Source organism: Saccoglossus kowalevskii, chromosome 7, assembly GCF_978046115.1.
Source record: "Saccoglossus kowalevskii chromosome 7, keSacKowa6.1, whole genome shotgun sequence".
NCBI lineage: Eukaryota > Metazoa > Hemichordata > Enteropneusta > Harrimaniidae > Saccoglossus > Saccoglossus kowalevskii.
The window spans coordinates 14281245-14298741 of NC_140647.1; the positions used below are offsets into that span (position 1 = coordinate 14281245).

Sequence of the window (17497 nt, forward strand, 5' to 3'; positions counted from 1 at the left end):
CTGAAACGTGAATATCATCGTGGAATAGGCTCAAGTGTTAAAGCGCTTGCTTAGCATGTGAGAGGTATCGGGATCGATACTCGGATTCTCCATTTAGTTGTGTACAATAACTAGTTGTTTTTGTGACTCAAACCTTCGAATTACAAGTAGTATTATATCAGTATGTTTACGGTCACTGTGATAATCATTGTTTAGAAAAAATAAATTCGTTACATCGAGGCTCACTTAAGGAGGCTCAAACGTGAATATCGTCGGGGAATTAGCTCAAGTGGTAGAGCGGTCGCTTAGCATGTGAGAGGTACCGGGATCGATACCCGGATTCTCGAGTGACTCGAATTCAACAACTAGTTGTTTTTTAAACTCAAACCCTCGAATTACAAGTTATATTATGACAGTATGTTTACGGTCACTGTGATATTAATCATTTCAGAAAAAATGATTTGTTCAATTCTAAGTAATTTGACTTTACGAGCATATGATTGAATTCTGAATATTTCTGATTATAAATTAGATACATCGAGACTCACTTAAGGAGGCTCAAACGTCAATATCGTCGAGGAATTATCTCAAGTGGTAGAGCGCTCGCTTAGCATGTGAGAGTTACCGGGATCGATACCCGGATTCTCCAGTGAGTCGAATTCAACAACTAGGTGTTTTTGAGACTCAAACCCTCGAATTACAAGTTGTATTATGACAGTATGTTTACGGTCACTGTGATAATAATTGTTTAGAAAAAATGATTTGTTCAATTCTACGTAATTTTACTTTACGAGCAAATGATTGAAATTCTGAATATTTCTGATTATAAATTAGTTAAATCGAGACTCACTTAAGGAGGCTCAAACATGAATATCGGCGGGGAATTAGCTCAAGTGGTAGAGCGCTTGCTTAGCATGTGAGATGTACCGGGATCGATACTCGGATTCTCCATTTAGTTGTGTACAATAACTAGTTGTTTTTGTGACTCAAACCTTCGAATTACAAGTAGTATTATATCAGTATGTTTACGGTCACTGTGATAATCATTGTTTAGAAAAAATAAATTCGTTACATCGAGGCTCACTTAAGGAGGCTCAAACGTGAATATCGTCGGGGAATTAGCTCAAGTGGTAGAGCGCTCGCTTAGCATGTGAGAGGTACCGGGATCGATACCCGGATTCTCCAGTGAGTCGAATTCAACAACTAGTTGTTTTTGAGACTCAAACACTCGAATTACTAGTTATAATATGACAGTATGTTTACGGTCACTGTGATAGTAATTGTTTAGAAAAAATGATTTGTTCAATTCTAAGTAATTTGACTTTACGAGCATATGATTGAAATTCTGAATATTTCAGATTATAAATTAGTTACATCGAGGCTCACTCAAGGAGGCTGAAACGTGAATATCATCGGGGAATAGGCTCAAGTGTTAAAGCGCTTGCTTAGCATGTGAGAGGTATCGGGATCGATACTCGGATTCTCCATTTAGTTGTGTACAATAACTAGTTGTTTTTGTGACTCAAACCTTCGAATTACAAGTAGTATTATATCAGTATGTTTACGGTCACTGTGATAATCATTGTTTAGAAAAAATAAATTCGTTACATCGAGGCTCACTTAAGGAGGCTCAAACGTGAATATCGTCGGGGAATTAGCTCAAGTGGTAGAGCTGTCGCTTAGCATGTGAGAGGTACCGGGATCGATACCCGGATTCTCCAGTGAGTCGAATTCAACAACTAGTTGTTATTGAGACTCAAACCCTCGAATTACAAGTTATAATATGACAGTATGTTTACGGTCACTGTGACATTTAATCATTTTAGAAAAAATGATTTGTTCAATTCTAAGTAATTTGACTTTACGAGCATATGATTGAATTCTGAATATTTCTGATTATAAATTAGATACATCGAGACTCACTTAAGGAGGCTCAAACGTCAATATCGTCGGGGAATTAGCTCAAGTTGTAGAGCGCTCGCTTAGCATGTTAGAGGTACCGGGATCGAAACCCGGATTCTCCAGTGAGTCGAATTCGACAACTAGTTGTTTTTGAGACTCAAGCCCTCGAATTACAAGTTATATTATGACAGTATGTTTACGGTCACTGTGATATTAATCATTTCTGAAAAAATAATTTCTTCAATTCTAAGTAATTTGACTTTACGAGCATATGATTGAATTCTGAATATTTCTGATTATAAATTAGATACATCGAGACTCACTTAAGGAGGCTCAAACGTCAATATTGTCGGGGAATTAGCTCAAGTTGTAGAGCGCTCGCTTAGCATGTTAGAGGTACCGGGATCGAAACCCGGATTCTCCAGTGAGTCGAATTCAACAAATAGTTGTTTTTGAGACTCAAACCCTCGAATTACAAGTTATATTATGACAGTATGTTTACGGTCACTGTGATATTAATCATTTCAGAAAAAATGATTTGTTCAATTCTAAGTAATTTGACTTTACGAGCATATGATTGAATTCTGAATATTTCTGATTAAAATTAGATACATCGAGACTCACTTAAGGAGGCTCAAACGTCAATATCGTCGAGGAATTATCTCAAGTGGTTGAGCGCTCGCTTAGCATGTGAGAGGTACCGGGATCGATACCCGGATTCTCCAGTGAGTCGAATTCAACAACTAGTTGTTTTTGAGACTCAAACCCTCGAATTACAAGTTATATTATGACAGTATGTTTACGGTCACTGTGATAATAATTGTTTAGAAAAAATGATTTGTTCAATTCTACGTAATTTTACTTTACGAGCAAATGATTGAAATTCTGAATATTTCCGATTATAAATTAGTTACATCGAGACTCACTTAAGGAGGCTCAAACATGAATATCATCGGGGAATTAGCTGAAGTGGTAGAGCGCTTGTTTAGCATGTGAGAGGTACCGGGATCGATACTCGGATTCTCCATTTAGTTGTGTACAATAACTAGTTGTTTTTGTGACTCAAACCTTCGAATTACAAGTAGTATTATATCAGTATGTTTACGGTCACTGTGATAATCATTGTTTAGAAAAAATAAATTCGTTACATCGAGGCTCACTTAAGGAGGCTCAAACGTGAATATCGTCGGGGAATTAGCTCAAGTGGTAGAGCGCTCGCTTAGCATGTGAGAGGTACCGGGATCGATACTCGGATTCTCCATTTAGTTGTGTACAATAACTAGTTGTTTTTGTGACTCAAACCTTCGAATTACAAGTAGTATTATATCAGTATGTTTACGGTCACTGTGATAATCATTGTTTAGAAAAAATAAATTCGTTACATCGAGGCTCACTTAAGGAGGCTCAAACGTGAATATCGTCGGGGAATTAGCTCAAGTGGTAGAGCGCTCGCTTAGCATGTGAGAGGTACCGGGATCGATACCCGGATTCTCCAGTGAGTCGAATTCAACAACTAGTTGTTTTTGAGACTCAAACCCTCGAATTACAAGTTATAATATGACAGTATGTTTACGGTCACTGTGATAGTAATTGTTTAGAAAAAATGATTTGTTCAATTCTAAGTAATTTGACTTTACGAGCATATGATTGAAATTCTGAATATTTCAGATTATAAATTAGTTACATCGAGGCTCACTCATGGAGGCTGAAACGTGAATATCACCGGGGAATAGGCTCAAGTGTTAAAGCGCTTGCTTAGCATGTGAGAGGTATCGGTATCGATACTCGGATTCTCCATTTAGTTGTGTACAATAACTAGTTGTTTTTGTGACTCAAACCTTCGAATTACAAGCAGTATTATATCAGAATGTTTACGGTCACTGTGATAATCATTGTTTAGAAAAAATAAATTCGTTACATCGAGGCTCACTTAAGGAGGCTCAAACGTGAATATCGTCGGGGAATTAGCTCAAGTGGTAGCATTAGCTCGCTTAGCATGTGAGAGGTACCGGGATCGATACCCGGATTCTCCATTGAGTTGTGTACAATAACTAGTTGTTTTTGAGACTCAAACCTTCGAATTACAAGTAGTATTATATCAGTATGTTTACGGTCACTGTGATAATCATTGTTTAGAAAAAATAAATTCGTTACATTGAGGCTCACTTAAGGAGGCTCAAACGTGAATATCATCGCGGAATTAGCTCAAGTGGTAGAGCGCTCGCTTAGCATGTGAGAGGTACCGGGATCGATACCCGGATTTTCCAGTGAGTCGAATTCAACAACTAGTTTTTTTTGAGACTCAAACCCTCGAATTACAAGTTATATTATGACAGTATGTTTACGGTCACTGTGATAATAATTGTTTAGAAAAATTGATTTGTTCAATTCTACGTAATTTTACTTTACGAGCAAATGATTGAAATTCTGAATATTTCCGATTATAAATTAGTTACATCGAGACTCACTTAAGGAGGCTCAAACATGAATATCGTCGGGGAATTAGCTCAAGTGGTAGAGCGCTCGCTTAGCATGTGAGAGGTACCGGTATCGATACTCGGATTCTCTAGTGAGTTGTGTACAATAACTAGTTGTTTTTGTGACTCAAACCTTCGAATTACAAGTAGTATTATATCAGTATGTTTACGGTCACTGTGATAATCATTGTTTAGAAAAAATAAATTCGTTACATCGAGGCTCACTTAAGGAGGCTCAACCGTGAATGTCGTCGGGGAATTAGCTCAAGTGGTAGAGCGCTCGCTTAGCATGTGAGAGGTACCGGGATCGATACCCGGATTCTCCAGTGAGTCGAATTCAACAACTAGTTGTTTTTGAGACTCAAACCCTCGAATTACAAGTTATAATATGACAGTATGTTTACGGTCACTGTGATATTTAATCATTTTAGAAAAAATGATTTGTTCAATTCTAAGTAATTTGACTTTACGAGCATATGATTGAATTCTGAATATTTCTGATTATAAATTAGATACATCGAGACTCACTTAAGGAGGCTCAAACGTCAATATCGTCGAGGAATTAGCTCAAGTGGTAGAGCGCTCGCTTAGCATGTTAAAGGTACCGGGATCGATACCCGGATTCTCCAGTGAGTCGAATTCAACAACTAGTTGTTTTTGAGACTCAAACCCTCGAATTACAAGTTATATTATGACAGTATGTTTACGGTTACTGTGATAATAATTGTTTAGAAAAAATGATTTGTTCAATTCTAAGTAATTTTACTTTACGAGCAAATGATTGAAATTCTGAATATTTATGATTATAAATTCGTTACATCGAGGCTAACTTAAGGAGGCGGAAACGTGAATAACATCGGAGAATAGGCTCAAGTGGTAGAGCGCTCGCTTAGCATGTGAGAGGTACCGGGATCGATACCCGGATTCTGCAGTGAGTCGAATTCAACAACTAGTTGTTTTTGAGACTCAAACCCTAGAATTACAAGTTATAATGTGACAGTATGTTTACGGTCACTGTGATATTAATCATTTTAGAAAAAATGATTTGTTCAATTCTAAGTAATTTGACTTTACTAGCATATGATTGAAATTCTGAATATTTCTGATTATAATTTACTTACATCGACACTCACTTAAGGAGGCTCAAACGTAAATATCGTCGGGGAATTAGCTCAAGTGGTAGCATTAGCTCACTTAGCATGTGAGAGGTATCGGGATCGATACCCGGATTCTCCATTGAGTTGTGTACAATAACTAGTTGTTTTTGAGACTCAAACCTTCGAATTACAAGTAGTATTATATCAGTATGTTTACGGTCACTGTGATAATCATTGTTTAGAAAAAATAAATTCGTTACATCGAGGCTCACTTAAGGAGGCTCAACGGTGAATGTCGTCGGGGAATTAGCTCAAGTGGTAGAGCGCTCGCTTAGCATGTGAGAGGTACCGGGATCGATACCCGGATTCTCCAGTGAGTCGAATTCAACAACTAGTTGTTTTTGAGACTCAAACCCTCGAATTACAAGTTATAATATGACAGTATGTTTACTGTCACTGTGATATTTAATCATTTTAGAAAAAATGATTTGTTCAATTCTAAGTAATTTTACTTTACGAGCAAATGATTGAAATTCTGAATATTTATGATTATAAATTCGTTACATCGAGGCTAACTTAAGGAGGCGGAAACGTGAATAACATCGGAGAATAGGCTCAAGTGGTAGAGCGCTCGCTTAGCATGTGAGAGGTACCGGGATCGATACCCGGATTCTGCAGTGAGTCGAATTCAACAACTAGTTGTTTTTGAGACTCAAACCCTAGAATTACAAGTTATAATGTGACAGTATGTTTACGGTCACTGTGATATTAATCATTTTAGAAAAAATGATTTGTTCAATTCTAAGTAATTTGACTTTTCTAGCATATGATTGAAATTCTGAATATTTCTGATTATAATTTACTTACATCGACACTCACTTAAGGAGGCTCAAACGTAAATATCGTCGGGGAATTAGCTCAAGTGGTAGCATTAGCTCACTTAGCATGTGAGAGGTATCGGGATCGATACCCGGATTCTCCATTGAGTTGTGTACAATAACTAGTTGTTTTTGAGACTCAAACCTTCGAATTACAAGTAGTATTATATCAGTATGTTTACGGTCACTGTGATAATCATTGTTTAGAAAAAATAAATTCGTTACATCGAGGCTCACTTAAGGAGGCTCAACGGTGAATGTCGTCGGGGAATTAGCTCAAGTGGTAGAGCGCTCGCTTAGCATGTGAGAGGTACCGGGATCGATACCCGGATTCTCCAGTGAGTCGAATTCAACAACTAGTTGTTTTTGAGACTCAAACCCTCGAATTACAAGTTATAATATGACAGTATGTTTACTGTCACTGTGATATTTAATCATTTTAGAAAAAATGATTTGTTCAATTCTAAGTAATTTGACTTTACGAGCATATGATTGAATTCTGAATATTTCTGATTATAAATTAGATACATCGAGACTCACTTAAGGAGGCTCAAACGTCAATATCGTCGGAGAATAGGCTCAAGTGGTAGAGCGCTCGCTTAGCATGTGAGAGGTACCGGGATCGATACCCGGATTCTGCAGTGAGTCGAATTCAACAACTAGTTGTTTTTGAGACTCAAACCCTAGAATTACAAGTTATAATATGACAGTATGTTTACGGTCACTGTGATATTAATCATTTTAGAAAAAATGATTTGTTCAATTCTAAGTAATTTGACTTTACGAGCATATGATTGAATTCAGAATATTTCTCATTATAAATTAGATACATCGAGACTCACTTAAGGAGGCTCAAACGTCAATATCGTCGGGGAATTAGCTCAAGTTGTAGAGCGCTCGCTTAGCATGTTAGAGGTACCGGGATCGAAACCCGGATTCTCCAGTGAGTCGAATTCAACAACTAGTTGTTTTTGAGACTCAAACCCTCGAATTACAAGTTATATTATGACAGTATGTTTACGGTCACTGTGATAATAATTGTTTAGAAAAAAATGATTTGTTCAATTCTAAGTAATTTTACTTTACGAGCAAATGATTGAAATTCTGAATATTTATGATTATAAATTCGTTACATCGAGGCTAACTTAAGGAGGCTCAAACGTCAATATCGTCGGGGAATTAGCTCAAGTGGTAGAGCGCTCGCTTAGCATGTGAGAGGTACCGGGATCGATACCCGGATTCTGCAGTGAGTCGAATTCAACAACTAGTTGTTTTTGAGACTCAAACCCTAGAATTACAAGTTATAATATGACAGTATGTTTACGGTCACTGTGATATTTAATCATTTTAGAAAAAATGATTTGTTCAATTCTAAGTAATTTGACTTTACGAGCATATGATTGAATTCTGAATATTTCTCATTATAAATTAGATACATCGAGACTCACTTAAGGAGGCTCAAACGTCAATATCGTCGGGAAATTAGCTCAAGTGGTAGAGCGCTCGCTTAGCATGTGAGATGTATAGGGATCGATACCCGGATTCTCCAGTGAGTCGAATTCAACAACTAGTTGATTTTGAGACTCAAACCCTCGAATTACAAGTTATATTATGACAGTATGTTTACGGTCACTGTGATAATAATTGTTTAGAAAAAATGATTTGTTCAATTCTAAGTAATTTTACTTTACGAGCATACGATTGAAATTCTGAATATTTCTGATTATAAATTACTTACATCGAGACTCACATAAGGAGGCTCAAGCGTGAATATCGTCGGGGAATTAGCTCAAGTGGTAGCATTAGCTTGCTTAGCATGTGAGAGGTACTGGGATCGGTACCCGGATTCTCCATTGAGTTGTGTACAATAACTAGTTGTTTTTGAGACTCAAACCTTCGAATTACAAGTAGTATTAAATCAGTATGTTTACGGTCACTGTGATCATCATTGTTTAGAAAAAATAAATTCGTTACATCGAGGCTCACTTAAGGAGGCTCAAACGTGAATATCATCGCAGAATTAGCTCAAGTGGTAGAGCGCTCGCTTAGCATGTGAGAGGTATCGGGATCGATACACGGATTCTCCAGTGAGTCGAATGCAACAACTATTTGTTTTTTGAGACTCAAACCTTCGAATTACAAGGAGTATTATATCAGTATGTTTACGGTCACTGTGATAATCATTGTTTAGAAAAAATGATTTGTTCAATTGTAAGTAATTTTACTTTACGAGCAAATGATTGAAATTCTGAATATTTCTGATTATAAATTCGTTACATCGAGGCTCACTTAAGGAGGCTGAAAAGTGAATAACATCGGAGAATAGGCTCAAGTTGTAGAGCGCTCGCTTAGCATGTGAGAGGTCCCGGGATCGATACCCGGATTCTCCAGTGAGTCGAATTCAACAACTAGTTGTTTTTGAGACTTAAACCCTCGAATTACAAGTTATAATATGACAGTATGTTTAAGGTCACTGTGATAATAATTGTTTAGAAAAAATGATTTGTTCAATTCTAAGTAATTTTACTTTATGAGCATATGATTGAAATTCTGAATATTTCTGATTATAAATTACTTACATCGAGACTCACATAAGGAGGCTCAAACGTGAATATCGTCGGGGAATTAGCTCAAGTGGTAGCATTAGCTCGCTTAGCATGTGAGAGGTACTGGGATCGGTACCCGGATTCTCCATTGAGTTGTGTACAATAACTAGTTGTTTTTGAGACTCAAACCTTCGAATTACAAGTAGTATTAAATCAGTATGTTTACGGTCACTGTGATCATCATTGTTTAGAAAAAATAAATTCGTTACATCGAGGCTCACTTAAGGAGGCTCAAACGTGAATATCATCGCGGAATTAGCTCAAGTGGTAGAGCGCTCGCTCAGCATGTGAGAGGTAACGGGATCGATACCCGGATTCTCCAGTGAGTCGAATTCAACAACTAGTTGTTTTTGAGACTCAAACCCTCGAATTACAAGTTATATTATGACAGTATGTTTACGGTCACTGTGATAATAATTGTTTAGAAAAAATGATTTGTTCAATTCTAAGCAATTTTACTTTACGAGCAAATGATTGAAATTCTGAATATTTCTGATTATAAATTCGTTACATCGAGGCTAACTTAAGGAGGCTGAAAAGTGAATAACATCGGAGAATAGGCACAAGTTGTAGAGCGCTCGCTTAGCATGTGAGAGGTGCCGGGATTCTCCAGTGAGTCGAATTCTACAACTAGTTGTTTTTGAGACTCAAACCCTCGAATTACAAGTTATATTATGACAGTATGTTTACGTTCACTGTGATATTAATCATTTCAGAAAAAATGATTTGTTCAATTCAAAGTAATTTGACTTTACGAGCATGTGATTGAATTCTGAATATTTCTGATTATAAATTCGTTACATCGAGGCTCACTTAAGGAGGCTCAAACGTGAACATCATCGGGGAATTAGCTCAAGTGGTAGAGCGCTCGCTTAGCATGTGAGAGGTACCGGGATCGATACTCGGATTCTCCAGTGAGTCGAATTCAACAACTAGTTGTTTTTGAGACTCAAACCCTTGAATTACAAGTTATATTATGACAGTATGTTTACGGTCACTGTGATAATAATTGTTTAGAAAAAATAAATTCGTTACATCGAGGCTCACTTAAGGAGGCTATAACGTGAATATCGTCGGGGAATTAGCTCAAGTGGTAGAGCGCTCGCTTAGCATGTAATAGGTACCGGGATCGATACCCGGATTCTCCAGTGAGTCGAATTCAACAACTAGTTGTTTTTGAGACTCAAACCCTCGAATTACAAGTTATATTATGACAGTATGTTTACGGTCACTGTGATAATAATTGTTTAGAAAAAATGATTTGTTCAATACTAAGTAATTTTACTTTACGAGCAAATGAGTGAAATTCTGAATATTTCTGATTATAAATTAGTTACATCGAGGCTCACTTAAGGAGGCTCAAAAGTGAATATAGTCGGGGAATTAGCTCAAGTGATAGAGCGCTTGCTTAGCATGTGAGAGGTACCGGGATCGATACCCGGATTCTCCAGTGAGTCGAATTCAACTACTAGTTGTTTTTGAGACTCAAACCCTCGAATTACAAGTTATATTATGACAGTATGTTTACGGTCACTGTGATAATAATTGTTTAGAAAAAATGATTTGTTCAATTCTAAGTAATTTGACTTTACGAGCATATGATTGAATTCTGAATATTTCTGATTATAAATTAGATACATCGAGACTCACTTAAGGAGACTCAAACTTCAATATCGTCGGGGAATTAGCTCAAGTGGTAGAGCGCTCGCTTAGCATGTTAGAGGTACCGGGATTGATACACGGATTCTCCAGTGAGTCGAATGCAACAACTATTCGTTTTTTGAGACTCAAACCTTCGAATTACAAGGAGTATTATATCAGTATGTTTACGGTCACTGTGATAATAATTGTTTAGAAAAAATAAATTAGTTACATCGAGACTCACTTAAGGAGGCTCAAACGTGAATATAGTCGGGGAATTAGCTGAAGTGGTAGAGTGCTCGCTTAGCATGTGAGAGGTACCGGGGTCTATACCCGGATTCTCCAGTGAGTCGAATGCAACAACTCGTTGTTTTTGAGACTCAAACCTTCGAATTACAAGGAGGATTATATCAGTATGTTTACGGTCACTGTGCTAATAATTGTTTAGAAAAAATAATTTGTTCAATTCTAAGTAATGTGACTTTACGAGTATATGATTGAAATTCTGAATATTTCTGATTATAAATTCGTTACATCGAGGCTCACTTAACGAGGCTCAAACGTGAATATCATCGGGGAATTAGCTCAAGTGGTAGAGCGCTCGCTTAGCATGTGAGAGGTACCGGGATCGATATCCGTATTCTGCAGTGAGTTGAATGCAACAACTTGTTGTTTTTGACACTCAAACCCTCGAATTACAAGTTATATTATGACAGAATGTTTACGGTCACTGTGATAATAATTGTTTAGAAAAAATGATTTGTTCAATTCTAAGTAATTTTACTTTACGAGCATATGATTGAAATTCTGAAAATTTCTGATTATAAATTCGTTACATCGAGGCTCACTTAAGGAGGCTCAAACGTGAAAATCATCGGGGAATTAGCTCAAGTGGTAGAGCGCTCGCTTAGCATGTGAGAGGTACCGGGATCGATACCCGGATTCTCCATTGAGTTGTGTACAATAACTATTTGTTTTTGAGACTCAAACTTTCGAATTACAAGTAGTATTATATCAGTATGTTTACGGTCACTGTGATAATCATTGTTTAGAAAAAATAAATTCGTTACATCGAGGCTCACTTAAGGAGGCTCAAACCAAATATCGTCGGGGAATTAGCTCAAGTGGTAGAGCGCTCGCTTAGCATGTGAGAGGTACCGGGATCGATACCCGGATTCTCCAGTGAGTCGAATGCATCAACTCGTTGTATTTGAGACTCAAACCTTCGAATTACTATGAGTATTATATCAGTATGTTTACGGTCACTGTGATAATAATTGTTTAGAAAAAACGAGTCGAATGCAACAACTAGTTGTTTTTGAGACTTAAACCTTCGAATTACAAGGAGTATTATATAAGTATGTTTACAGTCACTGTGATAATAATTGTTTAGAATAAAATGATTTGTTCAATTCTAAGTAATTTTACTTTACGAGCATATGATTGAAATTCTGAATATTTCTGATTAAAAATTAGTTACATCGAGGCTCACTTAAGGAGGCTCAAACGTGAATATCGTCGGGGAATTAGCTCAAGTGGTAGAGCGCTCGCTTAGCATGTGAGAGGTACCGGGATCGATACCCAGATTCTCCAGTGAGTCGAATGCAACAACTTGTTGTGTTGGGAGACTCAAACCCTTGAATTACAAGTTATATTATGACAGTATGTTTACGGTCACTGTGATAATAATTGTTTAGAAAAAATTATTTGTTCAATTCTAAGTAATTTGACTTTACGAGTATATGATTGAAATTCTGAATATTTCTGATTATAAATTCGTTACATCGAGGCTCACTTAAGGAGGCTCAAACGTGAATATCATCAGGAATAGGCTCAAGTGGTAGAGCGCTCGCTTAGCATGTGAGAGGTACCGGGATCGATACCCGGATTCTCCAGTGAGTTGAATGCAACAACTTGTTGTTTTTGAGACTCAAACCCTTGAATTACAAGTTATAATATGACAGTATGTTTACGGTCACTGTGATATTAATCATTTTAGAAAAAATGATTTGTTCAATTCTAAGTAATTTGACTTTACGAGCATATGATTGAATTCTGAATATTTCTCATTATAAATTAGATACATCGAGACTCACTTAAGGAGGCTCAAACGTCAATATCGTCGGGAAATTAGCCCAACTGGTAGAGCGCTCGCTTAGCATGTGAGAGGTACCGGGATCGATACCCGGATTCTCCAGTGAGTCGAATTCAACAACTAGTTGTTTTTGAGACTCAAACCCTCGAATTACAAGTTATATTATATCAGTATGTTTACAGTCACTGTGATAATAATTGTTTAGAAAAAATAATTTGTTCAATTCTAAGTAATTTGACTTTACGGGTATAAGATTGAAATTCTGAATATTTCTGATTATAAATTCGTTACATCGAGGCTTAAGGAGGCTCAAACGTGAATATCGTCGGGGAATTAGCTCAAGTGGTAGAGCGCTCGCTTAGCATGTGAGAGGTACCGGGATCGATACCCGGATTCTCCAGTGAGTCGAATTCAACAACTAGTTGTTTTTGAGACTCAAACCCTCGAATTACAAGTTATAATATGACAGTATGTTTACGGTCACTGTGATATTTAATCATTTTAGAAAAAATGATTTGTTCAATTCTAAGTAATTTGACTTTACGAGCGTATGATTGAATTCTGAATATTTCTGATTATAAATTAGATACATCGAGACTCACTTAAGGAGGCTCAAACGTCAATATCGTCGGGGAATTAGCTCAAGTTGTAGAGCGCTCGCTTAGCATGTTAGAGGTACCGGGATTCTCCAGTGAGTCGAATTCAACAACTAGTTGATTTTGAGACTCAAACCCTCGAATTACAAGTTACATTTTGACAGTATGTTTACGGTCACTGTGATAATAATTGTTTAGAAAAAATGATTTGTTCAATTCTAAGTAATTTTACTTTACGAGCAAATGATTGAAATTCTGAATATTTATGATTATAAATTCGTTACATCGAGGCTAACTTAAGGAGGCGGAAACGTGAATAACATCGGAGAATAGGCTCAAGTGGTAGAGCGCTCGCTTAGCATGTGAGAGGTACCGGGATCGATACCCGGATTCTCCAGTGAGTCGAATTCAACAACTAGTTATTTTTGAGACTCAAACCCTCGAATTACAAGTTATATTATGACAGTATGTTTACGGTCACTGTGATAATAATTGTTTAGAAAAAATAATTTGTTCAATTCTAAGTAATTTGACTTTACGAGCAAATGATTGAAATTCTGAATATTTCTGATTATAAATTCGTTACATCGAGGCTCACTTAAGGAGGCTCAAACGTGAATATCATCGCGGAATTAGCTCAAGTGGTAGAGCGTTCGCTTAGCATGTGAGAGGTAACGGGATCGTTACCCGGATTCTCCAGTGAGTCGAATTCAACAACTGGTTGTTTTTGAGACTCATACCCTCGAATTACAAGTTATATTATGACAGTATGTTTAAGGTCACTGTGATAATAATTGTTTAGAAAAAATGATTTGTTCAATTCTAAGTAATTTTACTTTACGAGCATATGATTGAAATTCTGAATATTTCTGATTATAAATTACTTACATCGAGACTCACTTAAGGAGGCTCAAACGTGAATATCGTCGGGGAATTAGCTCAAGTGGTAGCATTAGCTCGCTTAGCATGTGAGATATACCGGGGTCGATACCCGGATTCTCCATTGAGTTGTGTACAATAACTAGTTGTTTTTGAGACTCAAACCTTCGAATTACAAGTAGTATTATATCAGTATGTTTACGGTCACTGTGATAATCATTGTTTAGAAAAAATAAATTCGTTACATCGAGGCTCACTTAAGGAGGCTCAAACGTGAATATCGTCGGGGAATTAGCTCAAGTGGTAGAGCGCTCGCTTAGCATGTGAGAGGTACCGGGATCGATACCCGGATTCTCCAGTGAGTCGAATTCATCAACTAGTTGTTTTTGGGACTCAAACCCTCGAATTACAAGTTATATTATGACAGTATGTTTACGGTCACTGTGATAACAATTGTTTAGAAAAAAATGATTTGTTCAATTCTAAGTAATTTGACTTTACGAGCATATGATTGAATTCTGAATATTTCTGATTATAAATTAGATACATCGAGACTCACTTAAGGAGACTCAAACTTCAATATCGTTGGGGAATTAGCTCAAGTGGTAGAGCGCTCGCTTAGCATGTGAGAGGTACCGGGATTGATACACGGATTCTCCAGTGAGTCGAATGCAACAACTATTCGTTTTTTGAGACTCAAACCTTCGAATTACAAGGAGTATTATATCAGTATGTTTACGGTCACTGTGATAATAATTGTTTAGAAAAAATGATTTGTTCAATTCTAAGTAATTTTACTTTACGAGCATATGATTGAAATTCTGAATATTTCTGATTATAAATACGTTACATCGAGGCTCACTTAAGGAGGCTCAAACGTGAATATCATCGGGGAATTAGCTCAAGTGGTAGAGCGCTCGCTTAGCATGTGAGAGGTACCGGGATCGATACCCGGATTCTCCAGTGAGTCGAATTCAACAACTAGTTATTTTTGAGACTCAAACCCTCGAATTACAAGTTATATTATGACAGTATGTTTACGGTCACTGTGATAATAATTGTTTAGAAAAAATAATTTGTTCAATTCTAAGTAATTTGACTTTACGAGCAAATGATTGAAATTCTGAATATTTCTGATTATAAATTCGTTACATCGAGGCTCACTTAAGGAGGCTCAAACGTGAATATCATCGCGGAATTAGCTCAAGTGGTAGAGCGTTCGCTTAGCATGTGAGAGGTAACGGGATCGTTACCCGGATTCTCCAGTGAGTCGAATTCAACAACTGGTTGTTTTTGAGACTCATACCCTCGAATTACAAGTTATATTATGACAGTATGTTTAAGGTCACTGTGATAATAATTGTTTAGAAAAAATGATTTGTTCAATTCTAAGTAATTTTACTTTACGAGCATATGATTGAAATTCTGAATATTTCTGATTATAAATTACTTACATCGAGACTCACTTAAGGAGGCTCAAACGTGAATATCGTCGGGGAATTAGCTCAAGTGGTAGCATTAGCTCGCTTAGCATGTGAGATATACCGGGGTCGATACCCGGATTCTCCATTGAGTTGTGTACAATAACTAGTTGTTTTTGAGACTCAAACCTTCGAATTACAAGTAGTATTATATCAGTATGTTTACGGTCACTGTGATAATCATTGTTTAGAAAAAATAAATTCGTTACATCGAGGCTCACTTAAGGAGGCTCAAACGTGAATATCGTCGGGGAATTAGCTCAAGTGGTAGAGCGCTCGCTTAGCATGTGAGAGGTACCGGGATCGATACCCGGATTCTCCAGTGAGTCGAATTCATCAACTAGTTGTTTTTGGGACTCAAACCCTCGAATTACAAGTTATATTATGACAGTATGTTTACGGTCACTGTGATAACAATTGTTTAGAAAAAAATGATTTGTTCAATTCTAAGTAATTTGACTTTACGAGCATATGATTGAATTCTGAATATTTCTGATTATAAATTAGATACATCGAGACTCACTTAAGGAGACTCAAACTTCAATATCGTTGGGGAATTAGCTCAAGTGGTAGAGCGCTCGCTTAGCATGTGAGAGGTACCGGGATTGATACACGGATTCTCCAGTGAGTCGAATGCAACAACTATTCGTTTTTTGAGACTCAAACCTTCGAATTACAAGGAGTATTATATCAGTATGTTTACGGTCACTGTGATAATAATTGTTTAGAAAAAATGATTTGTTCAATTCTAAGTAATTTTACTTTACGAGCATATGATTGAAATTCTGAATATTTCTGATTATAAATACGTTACATCGAGGCTCACTTAAGGAGGCTCAAACGTGAATATCATCGGGGAATTAGCTCAAGTGGTAGAGCGCTCGCTTAGCATGTGAGAGGTACCGGGATCGATACCCGGATTCTCCAGTGAGTCGAATGCAACAACTTGTTGTTTTTGAGACTCAAACCCATGAAGTACAAGTTATATTATGACAGTGTGTTTACGGTCACTGTGATAATAATTGTTTAGAAAAAATGATTTGTTCAATTCTAAGTAATTTTACTTTACGAGCATATGATTGAAATTCTGAATATTTGTGATAATAAATTAGTTACATCGAGACTCACTTAACGAGGCTCAAACGTGAATATCGTCGGGGAATTAGCTCAAGTGCTAGAGCGCTAGGTTAGCATGTGAGAGGTACCGGGATCGATACCCGGATTCTCCATTGAGTTGTGTACAATAACTAGTTGTTTTTGAGACTCAAACATTCGAATTACAACTAGTATTATATCAGTATGTTTACGGTCACTGTGATAATCATTGTTTAGAAAAAATAAATTAGTTACATCGAGACTTACTTAAGGATGCTCAAACGTGAATATCATCGGGGAATTAGCTCAAGTGGTAGAGCGCTTGCTTAGCATGTGAGAGGTACCGGGATCGATATCCGGATTCTGCAGTGAGTTGAATGCAACAACTTGTTGTTTTTGACACTCAAACCCTCGAATTACAAGTTATATTATGACAGTATGTTTACGGTCACTGTGATAATAATTGTTTAGAAAAAATGATTTGTTCAATTCTAAGTAATTTGACTTTACGAGCATATGATTGAATTCTGAATATTTCTGATTATAAATTAGATACATCGAGACTCACTTAAAGAGACTCAAACTTCAATATCGTCGGGGAATTAGCTCAAGTGGTAGAGCGCTCGCTTAGCATGTGAGAGGTACCGGGATTGATACACGGATTCTCCAGTGAGTCGAATGCAACAACTATTCGTTTTTTGAGACTCAAACCTTCGAATTACAAGGAGTATTATATCAGTATGTTTACGGTCACTGTGATAATAATTGTTT

At 36.9% G+C, this 17497-nt stretch overlaps 12 non-coding genes across 12 annotated transcripts; all 12 read left to right on the forward strand.

Annotated features, from left to right (window-relative positions):
* Positions 1-1091: 1091 nt before the first annotated feature.
* On the forward strand, positions 1092-1164 carry TRNAA-AGC (transfer RNA alanine (anticodon AGC)). Its single transcript has one exon. It is a non-coding gene; the product is annotated as a tRNA-Ala (tRNA).
* A 2139-nt stretch (positions 1165-3303) lies between these two features.
* On the forward strand, positions 3304-3376 carry TRNAA-AGC (transfer RNA alanine (anticodon AGC)). Its single transcript has one exon. It is a non-coding gene; the product is annotated as a tRNA-Ala (tRNA).
* Positions 3377-4611: 1235 nt separating this feature from the next.
* Positions 4612-4684, forward strand: TRNAA-AGC (transfer RNA alanine (anticodon AGC)). Its single transcript has one exon. It is a non-coding gene; the product is annotated as a tRNA-Ala (tRNA).
* Positions 4685-5755: 1071 nt separating this feature from the next.
* TRNAA-AGC (transfer RNA alanine (anticodon AGC)) lies at positions 5756-5828 on the forward strand. Its single transcript has one exon. It is a non-coding gene; the product is annotated as a tRNA-Ala (tRNA).
* Positions 5829-6598: 770 nt separating this feature from the next.
* TRNAA-AGC (transfer RNA alanine (anticodon AGC)) lies at positions 6599-6671 on the forward strand. The gene has a single exon. It is a non-coding gene; the product is annotated as a tRNA-Ala (tRNA).
* A 4785-nt stretch (positions 6672-11456) lies between these two features.
* Positions 11457-11529, forward strand: TRNAA-AGC (transfer RNA alanine (anticodon AGC)). The gene has a single exon. It is a non-coding gene; the product is annotated as a tRNA-Ala (tRNA).
* A 160-nt stretch (positions 11530-11689) lies between these two features.
* TRNAA-AGC (transfer RNA alanine (anticodon AGC)) lies at positions 11690-11762 on the forward strand. Its single transcript has one exon. It is a non-coding gene; the product is annotated as a tRNA-Ala (tRNA).
* A 1240-nt stretch (positions 11763-13002) lies between these two features.
* Positions 13003-13075, forward strand: TRNAA-AGC (transfer RNA alanine (anticodon AGC)). The gene has a single exon. It is a non-coding gene; the product is annotated as a tRNA-Ala (tRNA).
* Positions 13076-14435: 1360 nt separating this feature from the next.
* On the forward strand, positions 14436-14508 carry TRNAA-AGC (transfer RNA alanine (anticodon AGC)). Its single transcript has one exon. It is a non-coding gene; the product is annotated as a tRNA-Ala (tRNA).
* Positions 14509-15040: 532 nt separating this feature from the next.
* Positions 15041-15113, forward strand: TRNAA-AGC (transfer RNA alanine (anticodon AGC)). The gene has a single exon. It is a non-coding gene; the product is annotated as a tRNA-Ala (tRNA).
* Positions 15114-15880: 767 nt separating this feature from the next.
* On the forward strand, positions 15881-15953 carry TRNAA-AGC (transfer RNA alanine (anticodon AGC)). The gene has a single exon. It is a non-coding gene; the product is annotated as a tRNA-Ala (tRNA).
* Positions 15954-16485: 532 nt separating this feature from the next.
* On the forward strand, positions 16486-16558 carry TRNAA-AGC (transfer RNA alanine (anticodon AGC)). The gene has a single exon. It is a non-coding gene; the product is annotated as a tRNA-Ala (tRNA).
* The last annotated feature ends 939 nt before the right edge of the window (positions 16559-17497 follow it).